Here is a 20,703-nt window from a genome sequence, read left to right as displayed (position 1 = left end):
GTCGTGGTTGGAGGAACCGGAAAACAGAGCCAGTTGCTGGAGGAGGTCCGTCTGACTAAATGTGGTAGAAATTGTTGGGAGCGTTGCGGTGGTGCATTGGCGGAGGCCGAAGTGCATTGTTGCGTGCTCCTCAAAATTGAAGTGCTAATCCTGGTGGCAGCTCGAATTGGGTGGTGAACCTCTGAGCCCAGATCGTGGTGGCAGCTCTCTCGATGGCGCAATGTGGCCGGCATAGCTGAGGCTGAGGTCGCAGTTTTGATAGCTCGAAGGTTGAGTGTGGAGGCTGTTGGGAGGTCGAGCGGAGAAGCTCGTGTGTTGTAGTGGTCGATTGTTGTGATAATTGAGAGTTGTTCGTTCTTTCTAAGTTGCCGGGGTAACCTGTTTTTTTTTCAAGATGAATTCTCAGATGGCAGATTATTTAAATGAAAGCAGCAAATTGGATGGTTCCAATTACATAAATTGGAAATTTAAGCTTCAGACTTTGCTTGAAGGTCAGAATACCTACAGCATTGTCATCAGTGATGAAGGTAAGCCAACTGTTGCAAATGGTGGAACGAATGCAACAACTCAATAATGGGAGAAAAGGGGGCTGAAGGCAAAGGTCCTACTAAAATTGTTAGTTAAAGATTGCATCATCCCTCATATTCGGGATTTCAAGACAGCGAATGAGATTTGGACAACTCTCAAAGACATGTATGAAATCAAGAACACCAGCCGAACATTGTTCCTCAGGAAGAAGATCCTGTCAATCAAGATGGAGGAGAATGAGTCTGTTTCGTCATTCTTATCTCGGATAAAGGAAGTTAAAGATAAACTATATGATATCAGTCAAACCGTGGCAAATGATGATCTGGTGACAATCACCATGAACAGTATGACAGATGACTATCAGATGTTTATAACTGGATTGAATGCAAGGGAAAAGCCCCCAAGTTTTGAAGAGCTTACTGGAATTCTGCTACATGAAGAGGAAAGGAGGTCATCTCTCAAGCCTCAAGATCCAGATCTTGCATTGATAACAAAGTTCAAGCCAAAAGGGAGAGTGATGGCTGATCAAAGGAGGGGCAACACAACAGAAATGACACCACAAGGTATGACCTCGTATAGAAATGACTTTGCTCCTGAATGTTTTTATTGTGGTAAGATAGGCCATATTTCTAAATTTTGTCGCAAGAAGAAGGCAAATCAAGAGAGGTACAATCAGAAAAGGCATGCAGGTCATTTGGCAGATGCAGATGCAGATACAGGCCCAGATCAGAATCTGGATGTTAGACTATTTATGGCCGAGGGTGACACTGCTACTGAGGAGGATGAATCAGATATTTGGATCGTGGATTCTGGAGCCTCCTCACATATGTCAGGTAAAAAGCGATGGTTCAGAAATTTTAAAGAATCCAGCTCTGGAGTAAAAGTCTATCTTGGAGATAATAGTGGGTACGAGATCAAGGGACATGGAGATGTCCTTGTTACTCTACCTGATGGTAAGATTAGAAATATATCTGATGTGTGGTATGTTCCTGGCATTAAGAAGAACCTGATTTCTGTGTCCAAGATTACAGATCACGACCTCAAGGTAGAATTTTTTAAATCTTATTGCATTATTAAAGATTTGTTGGATCAGATGAATCCCATTGCTACAGGTATCCGCATAGGAGGACTCTACAAGTTGGATGTGAAAAGTAGGCCTCAACAAGCCTTGACGACGTCAAATAAGTCTGCAAATGAAGACAGACTCTACAAGTTGGCTCAAGAAATAAATACCCCAGAAGTTTCTTCTATATGTGAAGATGGAAATGAGTCTGCCTTTGTGGACATTACGCCGGTCGATGATGTTGTTAAGGCCAAACCTGTGGACACCCCTATTGAGGTCGATGGTGGGACAAACGATTGTTACAAAACAGAGGATGGCGCCGGACAGTTTGACAAACAGTTGTCTGCTCTGGAATCATATCTTGGGTTGTCTGAGTATTCTATTGCTAAAGCAAATCTGTGTATAGAAGATGCAGGTTGCTCTGCGGGCTCTTTTCCAGATGAGCAGTGTTTCCTGAAACAATGGATCTTAGGAGATCCGCTAAATTCAGGCAAGAATGCCCCGGCAGGAGGGCTCCAATACAATGAAAGTCAGTGGCATCGTGATCCTGGGAGAACTCCACTTGACTGGACAACGAGAATGAAGGTGCATGTACCGCTAGTTACCAATTCTACAGATTTCAACTTCACTGGGCGTGGATCAGAGTTGCGCAGCGAAAGCATGGGTTTTTGCCCTTCAAGGCATTATCTCTCACCCCCTACCAAGGAACAGGTTGTAGAAATGATGAGGCCTGAAGAAAATGGAGATGATCCTGAACCTGATTCTATTCCACCATTCACAGAGTATTCTCTTGAGGAGCTCAGAGCTGCTACAAATTACTTCAATTCTGATAATATTGTGTCTGAAAGTGGAGAGAAGGCTCCCAATGGATAGCAATCGGTGGATTGCAGTGAAAAAGTTTCCCAAAGTAGCTTGGCTTGATGCCAAACAGCTTGTGGATGAAGACTGGGGAGTTGGGTGGCTGCGACATGAGAGACTGGTCAGTTTAATAGGGTATTGTTGTAAAGGAGATGAACGACTTTTAGTTGCAGAGTACATGCCTAATGACACACTTGTAAAACATTTTTTTCACTGGGAGAAGCAGACAATGGAATGGGCTATGCGTTTGAGAGTTTCCCTTTACATTGCTCAAGCCTTAGAGCATTGTAGTAATGAAGGCCGACCCCTGTACCATGACTTAAATGCCTACAGGGTGCTTTTTGATCAGGAGGGGGACCCTCGTCTTTCATGCTTCGGGCTTATGAAAAACAACAGAGATGGAAAGAGCTACAACACCAATCTTTCCTACACACCTCCTGAATATCTAAGAACTGGAAGGGTCACACCTGAAAGCGTTATCTACAATTATGGCACTGTTCTTTTGGATCTCTTAAGTGGAAAGCACATTCCTCCCCGCCATGCTCTTGATTTGATACGGGGAAAAAATATGCTACTGCTAATGGATTCCCACTTAGAAGGGAAATTTCCAACAGAAGAAGGAACTGAGCTTGTGCGCATTGCTTCACGTTGTTTACAATATGAGCCACCATTCTTATTTAAGCTAGATCCATCGTGCATTCTCTCCATATTCTCCGTCCATTTATGTTTTCTTGCATTCATTAGTTGGGATCTCAAACAACCGTTCATTCCTCTTGAAGGTGCAAATCTAGCGTGGGTTCTTGCATCTGAATCTTGTTTATGTCCCTTTCTCCATTAAGGGGGGATGTTAGAAATTAATGGAGAATAGGTTACGTAGTTATGATTTGCTCTTTATTTGACATTCAGTTCCTATTAATTAGGAATCTGTTTTTGCCTATGTATCTATTTAATTCTTGATGATTAATGAATAAGATGAAGCGAATGCATTTGCTGGGGGAGCTCCTGGTGATCTGCACCTGTGAGCTCCCGTGTGTTTGTCCAAACTTCTGTCTTCTGCATTTCTTATCAAGACTAACTTTGGCAATGTCACATTATACTATCCTAAATAGAGATAAAGGGAAACTAACCCATTGAAGTCTAAATAAAAAATAATAAACTAAGTTACCTGACAGCGAGATTGGTAATATAGACTCCAGTAGGTGTTTTTTCTTGAAAAAGGCGACCAATGATGAGCTATCCGCTTACATTTTTCGGGAAGGAGTTACAACAAAAGCATTAACGTTGGTGGTATCGACCGATTCTGACATTAACTGTAAGAATGCAGAGTATTGCTTTCATGCTCGTACACCAACCTAACGTATGCTCCATGTTTTCTCACAAGAGGAATGCCAATCTCTCCAATATCAATTTCAAAATTAATGAACTCCCCCTCTCGTACTATTTCTCTCGAGGAAACCCCATTCATGGAATCCGAGTTGTTTCTAAGTCGCAGCTTGCTGCAAACCATTAGACTTAAATTGAAATTGTGCGTCCTTTTGCAGGATATTTATGAGGAGTTGATTTTCTTGATGCGATAAAGTTAATGAGAGGAAAAAGAGCATAGAAGCGATAACAGGGCCCATGGGCAACGAAAGCTACTATTGCTACTACTACGACCCACTCTTGACCGATGGGACAAAAGGAGCAGCAACCCCTTTTATTTTACTGCATTGTCTTCTCAAGAGCCCGATGGAAGTTGCTTTTACTGCATTGTCTTCTCAGGAGCCCGATGGAAAGAAAGGAGTGTCAACCGTTTTGATTTTAATGCATTGGCTTATCAGGAGTTCGATGGAACGAAAGGAGCATCAACCCTTTTGATTTTACTGCATTGTCTTCTAAGGAAGAAGATAGTAGCAATAACAACAAAAACGACGAATCCCGATGCTGATGGTGTTTCTGTATGTCTGGTCTTGAGGCCATGTTTTTACTGCTATGGGGATATGTGAATTATTGTTATTAAAAGATGAGGAGAAGGGGCGGGAGGCGGCGGGCGAACATGATGAGGACAATTCTTCCGGTTTTGAGATGCGAGTTTGAGGAATTTTTAGCTCATTTTAGAAGTTGCCTCGTAAGTTTTGTGATGGGTTTCGTTACAATCGTTAGAAGCGATGTGGAATGCGGGGTCAGATCTGTAAGATTTAACGGTTGTAGAGTTATAGTATTGGCTATTGGAGTGGCATTGTTGATGTTTACTTTTGGCTTCATTGGAGTGTATAACATGGGTGTTTTCAATTTCCAACACAAATTGGGAAACATGCTTAAATTGAATCACATTCCCATGGAGTATAAGGTTGCGCACGACAGACAAAACCATGCAACAATATTGATGAATATCGACATGCAGATTGGAGGCATTGCAGACCCATCTGTTATAGGGTATTCTGCACTTTTTCCCTTTTCAAATTTTTTCATATAATTAAAAAATTTTGACATATTGATCCCAAATATATTATTTAAAAATTTTGACATATATACCAAATTAATCATTTGAACTTATTTTTATATAAATTCATATTGAATTTATTTTTTTATCTAAATTCATATATTTTGTATTGTTTTTTATTTTTATTTGTCTGTTAAAATTTTAATTTTTTTAAAAGTGGGTGGGGCTTAGAAAATGAATTTTATAAGGGAAGATCACTTTTAATTTTTATTTGGATGCAATTTCCAAATATTACTCGCATGAATTCTCATTAACCAGAATTCAAAAAGATGGTATAGAGATATACACTCAGTCAAAGTTCTTTGTCACAATATCTTTTTCCAATAAGAACACTTATCTATATTTTTGATCAAAAAATATTTGTCAGAATTCTTGGCCACAAGAAATTTGACTCGGGAGATTATGAACTTTAATAAAAAGGAACTCTGATTATTAGAGTTTTCTTGGTCCTAGTTCAAGGTCATGAAAGTCTTTGGAACTGTAATGGATGGGAATTCTAACTTACATTAATGTCATTACTAGAGGATTAAATTTCGATTCTATTTGTTAGAGATAGTTGAGATATTCTCTCAACTTATGTTAAGTTTGGAATAACTTGAATCTCACAACAATTCAAAAAATCTTATATAAACCTATTGTAGTTCTACTAATTTTAATATAGTATATCAAGCATTGTACTTGTACCAATTTTAATATAGTATTTCAAGAATGAAGAATTTGTGATTATTATATTTAGATCAGAGTAAGGTATGAAACACATCTGTTAATTTTGGCAAAAAACACGGCACCTTTAGAGGGAGATTAATGAAAATTGAGATGAAGAGTAGTTGAAAGAGAGTTTCAGATAAAAGGAAGTTGACACTTACAAGTTTATGTGGAATGTAAAATGAAGGGCATGGAAATTGCAAAAATGTCATCAAATTTTCATTTGACGAGAAAAATGAATTTGAAATTTCAGGTCTGGTCGGCCCAATCTGTGTTAGTCATTGTAAGATAGAGTCGATCTGTTTCTTACAGACAGGTCGTTGACCCCTTGAGTCTTTCCATGAGTGAAGCAGTCAATCACGCTACTAGTTCCTGGCAATGGGGAAACAAAATAGAGGATTAAAGATCGTTGAAATATTAGTTGAGACGCTATTGTACTGAGATTGAAAAACAATATTAATTCGCATAGTCTAACAAGGCGGAGGAGTTGCGAGGGAAGTTATGGAAATTTCGGACATATTTAGAGAAAATCCGCAAGGATTTTTATAAGTCCAAGTTATAATTGTTAAACTTCAAAATTTTAGGTGCCCTAGATGTTTTTGATGGTGATGAATCCATTTCCACCACCAAAAACATGATTCGAACACTGCCCCTACAAAAAATCTTGAAATTTTTTTGCCCGAATTCTGGCCACTTTTGACCATCCTAGCAATTCCTCAGCCTCGTTAGATGACTCCCAATTACGGTTAGGATTTAGGGCCTGTAACTTCACCATGTTGACAGGATTATGATCCAGTTTGCATTCGCCATATTTCTAGATCAGTCACTGACATCTGCACATCTATGAGCGCAATGGTCGAGTAAGAAAGGCTCGAAGAGTGCGGTCATGTCAGGAGATTCAAGGCTAGTACGCCATATGTTGCCAAGTAGTGTGGAGTAGTCATGGTTTTGAAGGGCGCCACACGTCGAGGTTCATGCCTAGACACCATGTCAGTCTAGGATTTCAAAATTTGCTTGCTGAGGTTGGAAGCCGTGAACCATACAAAAGGAAATGACAACACCCTTATTTCACAGATTAGTCACGAATCAAGATAAAACCATGAAGCCATCATGCAGGAAACAGGGACGAGCGACTAGCCCATGTCCGTGGAGCATCGCATGAAGCCATGCTCCTCACACACGGGACAATACCACTGATTAAAAATGCGCATCACATTAATTCTTTGGAGGGGTCAAGCGATCATACAACAATTGCGTTAAATTTGAGGTCCAAGGGATCATACAATTGGGCATTGAGAGTAGAAAAATCAAGGCCATATATAAGTCATTCTACATCAATGTTCGATTGTTGAAGATAGGGCCAATGATCTGTAGATCGATTGTGAAATGGAATAGATTCAAGGGCTATAGTTGTAAGGCCTTCGTGCGGCAGGGCGACGGCGGGCGATCGTGCACGGGCGCAGGCAAGAGCGCAGGCGGGCGCGCAGGCGCGTTCAACCACGATGTGCGATGGGTGCGACGGAGTGCGGAGGAAATGCGACAAACTTCCGACACTATGCGACATAAAAATGCGACGATGGGTGAACACTTAATTCGACTAAGTGTTGGAGCGAGGATGTATATACGATGGCTAAGAAATGTATGGGAGCCGACATGTAAATGTGGCACATGAGCATATGATGGTGGCTTTGTGGGGTCGGCCATGGGGCTGCACACCCCATGAGAGCTCACGTGAGTTGGATATAAGTAAAGGAGCATGAGCTCATTTGGAAGACAACGAACTCTCTCATCCTCTACGCATAAGAGGGGTAAAAATCTACGCAAGAGAAAGGAGAGCTGCGCATATCTCATGTGCATGCTAGTTAGGGTGCAGTTTTGGTATTCTTGTGCCAGGTGAGGTGAAGGCTAGTGTGTCGGGTTCAGCTTGGGTGCAGTTTTGTGTAGGACTTGGCTAAGGGATCTTGGGTGGCTCGGGTGAGCACCTCCCTTCGTGCAAGGGTGCACAAGATGTTGTAAAAGGCAGGCTGCCTATCTATTGTAATATTTGGTTAAGTGTGAGGCTTGGTTCGGCCAAGACACGCTTGTATTGTAATATGAAATTCTTAATAAAATTGTCGGGCAGACTCACAATACGGATAGTTGCCCCTCCCCTTTATACTTGTTGCAATTGTTGTTGTTCTTGGTTAATTGCATGATGATAATGAATGAGTATGGGCTTCATTAAGTATAAAGGATAATTGCTTTTACTTAGTTGCGAAACACAAGCTAAGTATGTTAATGTGAAAGTAGGCCTAGTCCACGAATGTTAGTATTGGTGAAAAGAACGCGTTCGGTGGTGCCACACCTTGCTACAAGCGGTTGGAAGACTACCGCAGGTGTAGGGGCGTGACAGTTGGTATCAAAGTAAGGTTTGCTCGTGAAGGTTTGAAGCTGATACACAACTTGACAGTTGGTATCAGAGCTCGGTTGGAGCTGGTGTCAGAGTAGGGTTGCTCGTGACGAAGTGCAAGTGTGGATACACTTAGAAACTTGACAGTTGATGACAGTGGAAGCAGGTTTAGCAGAGGTAAAGCTCGGTGCTTGGACCAAGCTGAACGATAAGGCATGGCAAGTTTGGGAGAAGGTGGAAGGAAGCTCTTGCTTACCTTGGACAGGTTGAAAAGGTTGAAGGAAGAGAAGCCCCGTATCCGTGAAGAACTTGAAGCCTTGGAAAAGAATGTTGAAGAAGAGCTTCTTCAACTTGGTTGGACAATGGAGCAAGGTGAAGTTGCAAATTGTGCTAACAAGGAAGAGGAAGCCGTGATAGTTGAAGATGTTGCAGACATGACCATGATGGAGGATGAACTTGAGGATGATCAAGTTGGACCAGGATCGTGCAGTTTGTGGACATGGATGAATGAGGAAGAGCCTCATGATGATGATGTAAGTACCGTTGATACTTGTGTTTCATTTGGGCATTTGGTAGATGGACCGTATGCAGGGAGATGCAAAGCTAGTTTGCCTATGCTATGGAGGATCTTACCATGGATGTTTATGATGGAACCTTATATGGAGAAGCAAGGATTTTTGATGGTTGCTGGACTTGTTGGGGCTGCTTGTGACCTTATGGTAGAAGGTGCAAAGGCACTTGACAAGGGAGGGACTTGATGATCATTGTGGATGAAGGGGTCATGCTTTAGCCACATGGCTAAGTGCCCGGCGTGACTCATGGACAGATTGGAGGGCACATTCTTGGGTGGACTTCTCATGGCCGAGAACAAGAGATAGTCTTGATGGACACTTTGGTGGAGGAGCTATGATGGAGGGACTCATGATGATGATGATATGGTTGGGTGACCGAGTTCACTAGACCGAAGATTGCAGCTTGGATGAGGATGATCGATTGTTGTGATAAGTCTACTTGGTTGGACTACATGGGCAACTTAGTCATGGACATCAGGTTGAAGGCATGGAGCATGGCAGTCTTATGCAGGGACATTGTGTGGGAGCACTTGTAGAGGTGTCATGGACATCCAATGAGGAGTGCCAAGGCAAGGATGTTGTGCAGATGGATTTGCTAGTGTGACATGGAGGCTTATTACTTATGAGTTGATGGAGAGGTTGTGCACTCTTGTACAACAAGGCCATGAACTTGGATGGAGTTGTGAGAAGATTATGGAGCATTCCTACTACATGGAGATGTTGGTTGGAGATGACTCATGGAGCTCATGATGACATGAGATTGTTGTGACTTTTAGGGACTTCATACATGGTGAACTTAGAGGAATTGATGCATTGAGGAGCTGAGGTCAGGAGACTTTGATGCAATATGGGATGCATACTTTCAAAGTACATGTATGGGCATGGCTTGGAAGAGTGACTTGATGTGGAGGATCAATATGAGACACTTTGAGGTGAAAGAATTACAATGATGATGATGATGCCTTGGTGGCTGCACTTGGGCATGGGTTGAGCCGAGACTCAACTAATTTGACACATGGATAGATGAGACAAGTGCATACTTGTTTCTATGGCAGACTTGAGGGATGACACATTGTAGATATGATGAAGAGTTGCTTCATGGACCTAGATGTGGCACATCGAGAGTCGGTTTGAGGAGATGATCTCTTCATATGGAGGAGACACACACACACATGATGATGTTGGGATAGATGTGGCTGATTTCATGTAGCACATTGACACCAAACATCATGGACAGCATGTTACAGATGAGGTGGATGGAGTTCCATGGACCTGAGCATGGATTATGGAGATAGATTCTTGATGAGTCAAGGATGTGACAGGATGTTTTGAGAAACGACTGATGGTGGCATGAGGATGTTCACTCTCATGGATTGAGTGTCATAGTTGGACTGATCACCCGACTCGTTCGAGACATGAGGGCTAGTAGTGGGCAGAGATGTGTTGGCATTATGTTGGAGTATCATGGCAGCAGTTCACATGGGGACACATCATGAAGACAGGAGGTCAGCAATCATGGATCGAGATGACATCTGATGGAGAGCATACCGTTGAGGTGCATACCTTGGTATGGTGAGCTTGCTGGCAGTTGGTCACTAAGTCGAAGCATGATGGAGATGAGGCTCTACACATGTGCGAGGATGTTGCTTTGTGTGGAGGAGTCAACATCATCGATGATGATGATCTTGGTGGATGGCTACCGGGATGACATGTTGTCGAGGACGACAACAATTTCAGGTGGAGGATGATGTAAGGCCTTCATGCAACAGGGCGACGACAGTCGATCGTGCACGGGCGCAGGCAAGAGCGCGGGCGGGCGCGCTCAACCACGATGTACGACGGGTGCGACGAAGTGCAGAGGAAATGTGGCAAACTTCCGACACTATGCGACATAAAATGCGACGATGGGTGAACACTTAATTCGACTAAGTGTTGGAGCGAGGATGCATATACGATGGCTAAGAAATGTATGGGAGCCGACATGTAAATGTGGCACATGAGGATATGATGGTGGCTTTGTGGGGGTCGGCCATGGGGCTGCACACCCCATGAGAGCTCATGTGAGTTGGATATAAGTAAAGGAGCATGAGCTCATTTGGAAGACAACGATCTCTCTCATCCTCTACGCATAAGAGGGGTAAAAATCTGCGCAAGAGAAAGGAGAGCCGTGCATATCTCATGCGCATGGTAGTTAGGGTGCAGTTTTAGTATTCTTGTGCCGGGTGAGGTGAAGGCTAGTGTGTCGAGTTCAGCTTGGGTGCAGTTTTGTGTAGGACTTGGCTAAGGGATCTTGGGTGGCTCGGGTGAGCACCTCCCTTCGTGCAAGGGTGCACAAGATGTTGTAAAAGGCAGACTGCCTATCTATTGTAATATTTGGTTAAGTGTGAGGCTTGGTTCGGCCAAGACACGCTTGTATTGTAATCTGAAATTCTTAATAAAATTGTCAGGCAGACTCACATTACGGGGAGTTGCCCCTCCCCTTTATACTTGTTGCAATTGTTGTTGTTCTTGGTTATTTGCATGATGATAATGAATGAGTATGGGTTACATTAAGTATAAAGGATAATTGCTTTTACTTAGTTGCGGAACACAAGCTAAGTATGTTAATGTGAAAGTAGGCGTAGTCCATGAATGTTAGTATTGGTGAAAAGAACGCGTTCGGTGGTGCCGCACCTTGCTACAAGCGGTTGGAAGACTACTGCAGGTGTAGGGGCGTGATAATAGTGGCCGCAGAGCTAATCCCTAGCACCAATACATGGTATAATATCATATCACACTAGTAAAGGATTAGTTGTCAGGCCTCGCAAAGGTCGTGTACGGGTCACTACGGCCAAGAGGCCTGACAATCGATGTGGGCAAGTTCCTAATGCAGTAAAAGGGTTGCAAATTAATAGTCAACCAAGGGGAGCGGTGCAAACGGTTTTCTTGATGGGATAAATTTAATGAGAGGAAAAAGAGCATAGAAGTGATAACAGGGCCCATGGGCAACGAAAGCTACTATTGCTACTACTACGACCCACTCTTGACCGATGGGACAAAAGGAGCAGCAACCCCTTTTATTTTACTGCATTGTCTTCTCAAGAGCCCGATGGAAGTTGCTTTTACTGCATTGTCTTCTCAGGAGCCCGATGGAAAGAAAGGAGTGTCAACCATTTTGATTTTAATGCATTGGCTTATCAGGAGTTCGATGGAATGAAAGGAGCATCAACCGTTTTGATTTTACTGCATTGTCTTCTAAGGAAGAAGATAGTAGCAATAACAACAAAAACAACAAATCCCGATGCTGATGGTGTTTCTGTATGTCTGGTCTTGAGGCCATGTTTTTACTGCTATGGGGAAATGTGAATTATTGTTATTAAAAGATGAGGAGAAGGGGCGGGAGGCGGTGGGCGAACATGATGAGGACAATTCTTCCGGTTTTAAGATGCGAGTTTGAGGAATTTTTAGCTCATTTTAGAAGTTGCCTCGTAAGTTTTGTGATGGGTTTCGTTACAATCGTTAGAAGCAATGTGGAAAGCGGGGTCAGATCTGTAAGATTTAACGGTTGTAGAGTTATAGTATTGGCTATTGGAGTGGCATTGTTGATGTTTACTTTTGGCTTCATTGTAGTGTATAACATGGGTGTTTTTAATTTCCAACACAAATTGGGAAACATGCTTAAATTGAATCACATTCCCATGGAGTATAAGGTTGTGCATGACAGACAAAACCATGCAAGAATATTGATGAATATCGACATACAGATTGGAGGCATTGCAGACCCATCTGTTATAGGGTATTCTGCACTTTTTCCCTTTTCAAATGTTTTAATATAATTCAAAAATTTTGACATATTGATCCCAAAATATATTATTTAAAAATTTTGACATATATACCAAATTAATCATTTGAACTTATTTTTATATAAATTGATATTGAACTTATTTTTATCTAAATTCATATATTTTGTATTGTTTTTTATTTTTATTTGTCTGTTAAAATTTTAATTTTTTTAAAAGTAGGTGGGGCTTAGAAAATGAATTTTATAAGGGAAGATCACTTTTAATTTTTATTTGGATGCAATTTCCAAATATTACTGGCATGAATTCTCATTAACGAGAATTCAAAAACATGGTATAGAGATATACACTCAGTCAAAGTTCTTTGTCACAATATCTTTTTCCAATAAGAACACTTATCTATATTTTTGACCAAAAAATATTTGTTAGAATTCTTGGCCACAAGAAATTTGACTGGGGAGATTATGAACTTTAATAAAAAGGAACTTTGATTATTAGAGTTTTCTTGGTACTAGTTCAAGGTCATGAAAGTTCTTTGGAACTGTAATTGATGGGAATTCTAACTTACATTAATGTTATTACTAGAGGATTAAATTTCGATTCTATTTGTTAGAGATAGTTGAGATATTCTCTCAACTTATCTTAAGTTTGGAATAACTTGAATCTCACAACAATTCAAAAAATCCTATATAAACCTATTGTAGTTGTACTAATTTTAATATAGTATATCAAGCATTGTACTTGTACCAATTTTAATATAGTATTTCAAGAATGAAGAATTTGTGATTATTATATTTAGATCAGAGTAAGGTATGAAACACATCTGTTAATTTTGGCAAAAACACGACACCTTTAGAGGGAGATTAATGAAAATTGAGATGAAGAGTAGTTGAAAGAGAGTTTCAGATAAAAGGAAGTTGACACTTACAAATTTATGTAGAATGTAAAATGAAGGGCATGGAAATTGCAAAAATGTCATCAAATTTTCATTTGACGAGTAGAATGAATTTGAAATTTCAGGTCTGGTCGGCCCAATCTGTGTTAGTCATTGTAAGATAGAGTCGATATGTTTCTTACAGACAGGCCGTTGACCCCTTGAGTCTCTCCATGAGTGAAGCAGACAATCACGCTACTAGTTCCTGGCAATGGGGAAACAAAATAGAGGATTAAAGACCGTTGAAATATTAGTTGAGACGCTATTGTACTGAGATTGAAAAACAATATTAATTCGTGTAGTCTAACGAGGGGGAGGAGTTGCTAGGGAAGTTATGGAAATTTCGGACATATTTAGAGAAACTCCGCAAGGATTTTTATAAGTCCAAGTTATAATTGTTAAACTTCAAAATTTTAGGTGTCCTAGATGTTTTTGATGGTGCTGAATCCATTTCCACCACCAAAAAAATGATTCGAACACTGCCTCTACAAAAAAATTTGAAATTTTTTTGCCCGAATTCTGGCCACTTTTGACCATCCTAACAATTCCTCAGCCTCGTTAGATGACTCCCAATTACGGCTAGGATTCAGGGCCCGTAACTTCACCATGTTGACAAGATTATGATCCAGTTTGCATTCGCCATCTTTCTAAATCGGTCACTGACATCTGCACATCTATGGGCACAATGGTCGATTAAGAAAGGGTCGAAGAGTGCGGTCATCTCAGGAGATTCAATGCTAGTAGGCCATATGTTTCCAAGTAGTGTGGAGTAGTCATGGTTTTGAAGGGCGCCACACGTCGAGGTCCATGCCTAGACACCATGTCTGTCTAGGATTTTAAAATTTGCTTGCTGAGGTTGGAAGTCGTGAACCATACAAAACGAAATGACAACAACCTTATTTTGCAGATCAGTCACGAATCAAGATAAAACCATGAAGCCATCATGCAGGAAACAGGGACGAGCGACTAGTCCATTACCGTGGAGCATCGCATGAAGCCATGCTCCTCACACACGGGACAATACCACTGATTAAAAATGGGCATCACATTAATTCTTTGGAGGGGTCAAGCGATCATACAACAATTGCGTTAAATTTGAGGGCCAAGGGATCATACAATTGGGCATTGAGAGTAGAAAAATCAAGGCCATATATAAGTCATTCTACATCAATGTTCGATTGTTGAAGATAGGGCCAATGATATGTAGATCGATTATGAAATGGAATAGAGTCAAGGGCTATAGTGGCCGCAGAGCTAATCACTAGCACCAATACATGGTATAATATCATATCACACTAGTAAAGGATTAGTTGTCAGGCCTCGCAAAGGTCGTGTAAGGGTCACTAAGGCCAAGAGGCCTAACAATCGATGTGGGCAAGTTCCTAATGCAGTAAAAGGGTTGCAAATTAATAGTCAACCAAGGGGAGCGGTGCAAATGGTTTACACAATAATTTAAGGGAAGTTGTAGCGCTAATATGGTCCCAACAACTTAAAGAAGTTGAGTGTGGGGTAGTGGTTTCATAGCGAGGGTCTTTATTATTTTTTTTATATTTAAACCCACTATTTTCTTAATAAACTTACCCCTCATTAATATTATAAATAAATAATTGCTCCAAAGGTGTCGATTTTATAAAAAAAAATGAAAAATTAAAAAGCTAATAGGGTTTGTAAATATTTATTGGGAGTTCGGAGTTTAGGTACTTATTTTTTTTGGGAGATATAAGGAGAATTCAAATGAGTGAGATCTATTGAGTGGTTTTTTGTTTTTTGTTACCAAATATATATAAAAAAGGGTAAATTTGGGCTAATGGATATAAGGATTTATTGTAGAAAGGTGATTTAAAAAAAAAGGGGAGAGAAAAAAAGAAGAAGAAAAGGGGCTTTAGTTTCTTAATTAGATATTTGAAGAATTCATATTCCTATGTTTTGGTATGTGAGAAGATGAGTCATCCCAAAGAGACTTTGGGAAACACCCATAAACTTCTTAATAAACTAGTGAGAATATATGGTCATTTATGTAGCAATATCTCCTTAGACTAAAATGATGGTTAAAGTAGCATATCATTCTTAAAAAGAGTCCATGTCATTCTGCATTCGAAGAAAACATGGGAAGTGAAGGAAGGACAGGGAAGAGAGACTAAGCTCTTCACACATGGATCTGAATTGTAACAAATAAAGTCAGATATAGACCTTCATAAATTGGAGGAATTAGACACATGTCTCTCTAGGATGGGGTAGCTAGAATGGAGGAAACTCAGTTGGGCTCTCAAGCCATCCATGCTTGCATTAATACAACCCAAACTCTGGGAACATTCTTGTGAAGAGATCAAGATCATAGTTGCCTATTGTCTCAACAAGATCATAACTTTAACATCGCCACTACTACCTTACAATAATGATATCATGAGAGAGATATTGCAATTGATAGTAGAAGCCCTTCAGGGGTTAAACAACTTCATGATTCCTACCTTTCAAAAGCACCGCAAAATCTTAGATCTCATCGCATAGTTTAGCTTTCGCACATTCTTGTTGAATCTGGAATCTGACGACTTAATATTTCAGGTGTTCTAGAACTTTTACACCAACATTACATCAACTCATCTAGACCATATCAAAATATACATGCAAAATATTATCTCAATACTTTTAGGAGATGTCGACATCTCCAAGATACTAAGATCCAAACTATTGATCATTTGGAGAAAGGTACTAGTTGTATCCCGAGTCGCTTATGATCTAGTCGAAAAGTTGGTCATGCAAAACATAAAATTGCTCAAAAGAGTGCTAACTAGGAAGGAGCTGAAGAGAATCGATGGAGGAAGGAGACAACAAGGACAAAAAAAAGAAGAATATTCCTTTAGGTCATGAGGATTCATTTGAAGGATCTCAATAGTCAAGTATATATAGTGAGTAGCAACACAACGATTTTCAAAGAGACTCGTAGGACAAGCCAATGATAATCAGTTAACTTGACAAAGTACATGGGGAAAGGAAGGAGGTAATTCTTCCTAATGATGTGGTAGAATCTTGTAGAACCGAGTCCATAGATCTCCAGGAGGACATCCATTAAGATTATGATCAATCAAGTGTATATAAGAGTCCACCAATGTATCCATGTTTGACAACTAGAGAGGATTGACAAGAAATAATCACCACAAGTAGAGAAAGCCAAGAGGAATACATTCAAGGAGACTTAAGTGAGGAGCCAGTAATGGTAAACTAGCATGATGAGCATGATCATAAGGGATAACATGACAAATATAGTATGCAAGATAAGCCATTTATAGAGAGTCGGTAAAAGTTTCAAGCTGGAGCTATGATAGTTGAGCATTTGATGCAGACAAATAGAAAAGAATTCATTAGGGCACCAAAATCACCAATAGAGGACTTTCAGGAAAATATCATGCATTTCAAGACATATATTATCATGCTGAAGAAGAAAGTCTAGACAGCCCGAGACATTGTCATACAAGAGAATAGGAAAATTGAGGAGCTCATAGGGGTATGTGCCGAATCAACGACCAAGTTGTCTAGTGTTGAAGAATGACCAAGTTGGGAGTTCCTGAGAAGCCCTCTAAAGGAGTACAATTATAAGGCTTGCAACATAACCAACCTGCCTTTATACATTGGGGAGAGCATGGAATAATTCTCCAAATGGATCATGTTGGGTGACTGAGTGGACCATCTTGAGTTGAGCATTAGGCGACATCATCGCAGTAGACTTATTCCATATGCAAGGATTTGTGCATTAGATCCTTCCCACGAGATGGACTGGTGTGAGATTATGAGTTGGAAATCTATTAACGGGATGATTCCAAGAGGATACCCTTAGCCAAGGGCATATTGCAGCTTGGGTCCTTAGGCATGGGCAGTGATAAAGGGATGATATAGCATCATAACCTATAGGTCCTAGGACTTCGGTGGCATTGGGATCCAAGTGAACGTATTGAGGGTAGGATGGGCTAGAGGATTGTTTGGGATTTAGGTAATGAAGGATCCATTCAGGATCATTAAGCATAGAGGCATGGAATAACACACTACTTTATATGGGATCCTCGTATCAGTATACATATACTTTTGTTGTGGATAGAAGTGGATTGCTTGAGGGGAAGCAATAATTGGGCGGGAGGATTTGTAATATTCCCCTTTTTTATATGGTCAAAATGGACGGAATTTAGCTTTGGTATTTTCCCATGGGATCTTCCCATGGTATTTTCCTTCGTTTTTTGTGGTGAATTAATAAAATAAGATTTCTAGAGAGTCCATCAAGCCTATTAAAGGGGATAGAAGTTAGGCCTTTGGATCATCCTGAGTTATCTATCCATTTTTTCTTTATTGAGAACTTGGTGAGGCAAGTTCTAGTTTGGTCGCAGGGATGAAAAACCCATGGGTGTAATTTTTCTGGTGGATCCATCCAGGGTCCACAAGTAGGCTTCAGAGTTCAATTGGTCAAGTTTGTTGATGAGCATCCTTGCATGCCATTGGCAAGGGTTCCTATGTTAATCATTCTGGCGTGTATTATTTGCAGTTATTAATTAAATAAAGTGGTTGTGTTTTCAGATCCCTTTGTGTTCTTGTTCTTGTTGAAAATTTATTTTAATCAAAACACTAAAGTGTGCTAGATTTGTTATAATTTTTAACGTTTGGGATCTTACACAACCTATGCTATCCATGACATCATCCAAGCCCAAAACCCCCTCTGCACATGTTATGAGCCACAAATATTCACCTGTGTCACCATAGATGATGTGGTTTGTTGTTTGTTTGTGGTGCTCCAATAGGCATTCTTTAACATATGTTGTGTAGAAGAAAGTCTTCTGCTCAATCTTCTTCGTTTTTCGTGCACAAGCCTTTGTCATTTCAATATTCATAGGGATTAATGAAAATTTAAAGTTTTAGTCTAGCGAATTTGCTTTTTTTCCCTAAAAACCATGGAAATTTCGATAAGATTTTGATAAAATTTAGGAGAGATTTTTGTAAATTCAAGTTATAGCTGTCAAAATTAAAGATTTTGGGTGCCCCAGAGGTTTTTGATGGTGCTTAATCCATTTCCACCATCAAAAACATGGTTCAAACACTGCAACTACAAGATTCCTTGAAATTTTTTTGGTAGGATTTCGGCCAGTTTTAACCTTCCGGGCAATGCCTCTGCCTCGGTAGACGAAGAAAGAAGAAAAAAGAGAGGTAAATCTCTTAATTCTAGCAGCTTTATTTTCATTTTCAGGTGTCTTGACTTTAGCTAGCATAACCTTCATAATTGGATTTAAAAATATTGAATTGCATTGATAAATGAGATGACTAAAGTAGAAAGTTTTCAGCTACCAAGGTGCAATGGAATTCTTCTTTATTATTGAATTCAACATTGACAAAGATAGGGATTTAATTCTTACTTTATGTCCATGGTTTTGACACAACTCAATTTTTTGCATAAATCTTGGTCTCCTTATTCGATCTCTTGAATGATGTCCCGAAATTTCAACAATTTTGGGTGAGGCTCCTAAATTTGTCACTACATCCTTGGGAGTTACCATCTCTATAAGCCACTAGGTCAGAACTAGAGACTCTCCATTTTCTCTCTCTTGAAACCCAAACCTATATTATTTCGGTTAGTAACAAATTTGATCAAGAAATTAGATTATAAGAGGGTCTTCTTGCTATGTAGGACTTGTTTTGAGAAATGTTACACTTTAAATTAAAGCTGTAAAAAGACTAAGAAGAATTAGAAGCCCCAACAAAAAAAAAACTTGGTGGATTAGTTCTACAAAAGATCAATAGATAGTGAATTCATGTGATCATCCCTAATAACAAATCATTCTATTTAATTGAATCTATTTCTTCCAAAGAAAAATCAACAAAAGCACTTCACCCATAGGAAAGAAAACCAAACCCGCTTGATTTGGGACAGATTTGGGACACAAAGGGCCAACTAATTCAGGTCCACATCAAAATGGGTTGACTAGGGTGAAAAACTTAGCCTCTACGATAAGAACCACTAACTCATCCTAACATAGATATAGTAGAACAAACAAAATCTCCAATCACTACAAAATGTAGGGTAAAAAAAAAAAAATCCAGCATCTCATTCAATGTTGACAAGAAGTGAGACCTAAAATCCTGTTTAATCAAGTTTACTCATTTGTACAAATATACTTGTGAAAAAACTCTTGATATATATTTTTTTTTAGAGTATGTAACGAAATAATACTTATTTGTACAAAAACTCTTGATATATATTTTTTTTAAGAGTATCTAACGAAATAATACTTATTTGTACAAATATACTCGTGAAAAAACTCCTGATACATATTTAGAGTATCTAACAAGAATAAGCAAATAACAATTGACACTATCAAATTGCACCTTTAAAACTGAAAATATTTTTATTCTCCATTAATCTCTTTAATCACACTCACTTGAATATATTGACGCAAGAAAGATTTATATATAATTCTTGTAGAATGTCGAACAAAAATAAGCCAATAACATTTAAATTGCGACTATTAAGCCTCACTTTTAAAACTGAAAATATGTTTATCTTTATTAATCTAAGTGGTTAACACCAATCTCAACATTTTTCAACGTAATATAAACTATCTACTAGTGTATATACCTATCGAAACCATCCAAACTCTTAAATTGGAATCTAACTTCCGCAATGCGGTGCAATTACCAATATCTGGACTCTATTAGTAACATATCTTTAGCCTTTTAACATCACAGTCATATTTACTCTATGATTACTCACTCCGTTAATACCTGAGCTTACGCCATGATCATCATCAAATTTGCCAGAGACACATCATGTAATTTTATCCATATTTAGAGTAGAAATATTGGAAATCTGATATACAAGCGCTTAAGACTCGCTTATCTTCTCCTATGCCGGAGACAATATCTGAACTTTATTAGTAACATATCTTTAGCCTTTTAATCAAAGTCATATTTACTCTATGATTACTCACTCCGTTAATACCTGAGCTTACGCCATGCTCATCGTCAAATTTGCCGGAGACACATCATGTAATTTTTTCCATATTTAAATTAGAAATATGGGAAATCTGATATACACGCGCTTAAGCCGTACTTATCTTCTCCTATGCCGGAGACATCGCAGAAGCTTACCCTTATTTTAATTACAAATTTTGGAAATTTGACATGGAAGAGTAATTTTGAAATCCACACTCAAAATACATTTAAATTGGCTCTATATGCATAACAACAACAACACGAGTGGGATTACTTGTAAATCGATTTTAAACACCAAAGTTGTAAAAACCAGAGTTATTAGAGTTGGTGGAGTATTAGGACAACACGAGTGAGATTATTTGTAAATCGATTTTAAACACCAAAATTGTAAAAACCAGAGTTGTTAGAGTTGGTGGAGTATTAGGGT

General features: G+C 39.5%; 1 pseudogene; it reads left to right on the top strand.

Moving 5' to 3' along the window:
• The first annotated feature begins 2,251 nt into the window (after positions 1 to 2,251).
• LOC149220744 (serine/threonine-protein kinase BSK1 pseudogene) lies at positions 2,252 to 8,783 on the top strand (annotated as a pseudogene).
• The last annotated feature ends 11,920 nt before the right edge of the window (positions 8,784 to 20,703 follow it).

Source organism: Pinus tabuliformis, chromosome Q (genome assembly GCF_031772625.1).
Source record: "Pinus tabuliformis cultivar Carrire ecotype Pingquan chromosome Q, CPIR1, whole genome shotgun sequence".
Taxonomy (NCBI): domain Eukaryota; kingdom Viridiplantae; phylum Streptophyta; class Pinopsida; order Pinales; family Pinaceae; genus Pinus; species Pinus tabuliformis.
The sequence above is the reverse complement of the archived record's forward strand: the minus strand, read 5'-3'. Positions and strand labels throughout refer to the sequence as shown.